At 36.6% G+C, this 604-nt stretch overlaps 1 protein-coding gene across 1 annotated transcript in view; it reads left to right on the plus strand.

Moving 5' to 3' along the window:
* LOC119587710 (LIM and senescent cell antigen-like-containing domain protein 1) overlaps positions 1 to 604 on the plus strand; it is an 8725-nt gene that overhangs the window by 1758 nt on the left and 6363 nt on the right. The gene's annotated exons all lie outside the window — the stretch shown is intronic.

Consider the following 604-nt stretch of genomic DNA (forward strand, 5'->3'; position numbering starts at 1 on the left):
AGGTGCAGTGTTACCATGCCTGTGGAGTTTAAGATGCATGAGAGCCATTGTGTGAACTTTGCAACCTTTTAATTGTGTTTTGGAATGGAATATTTGTTTGCCATTATCATTTTTGTTATTTTATTTTTTGTGTGTGGCTTATGGCTGATTTAAATAATACCTGTAAAGAAAGGAAGAATGTGCAAGATTTGTAAGTATTTCCAGCAGGGTGAAAATGCAAAGTCTCAGGCGCGTGAGTGTTTTCCTCTTTTGTGATGTTGTCTTAAGTTGATGCTGTGAAGAGAAAAAGGATGAACTGTCAAGTATAGACCATTTAGAAGTTGCAGCATTAGGCTATGTTACTTTTGCTTTATTCACAGCAGGAAAGTTAACGGAAGATTGCAATGACAGTACAAAGTCCCCGCCCTTCCCTCCCCCCCCTTTAGTTTTTTGAGATTAAACCCGTGTGTTAAGTTAGGATCCCCAATTCTAGAATACTAAATACTTTTTTTTCCCTTTTTGTAAATATATAAGTACTTGTCTTGTGTTTACCTAGAATCTTGCAGCAACAGGAAATTGTGCAATGTAATGGCTTGTGGTAACAAAATTCTCTTGTCATTCTTTT

Source organism: Penaeus monodon, chromosome 23 (assembly GCF_015228065.2).
Source record: "Penaeus monodon isolate SGIC_2016 chromosome 23, NSTDA_Pmon_1, whole genome shotgun sequence".
NCBI lineage: Eukaryota > Metazoa > Arthropoda > Malacostraca > Decapoda > Penaeidae > Penaeus > Penaeus monodon.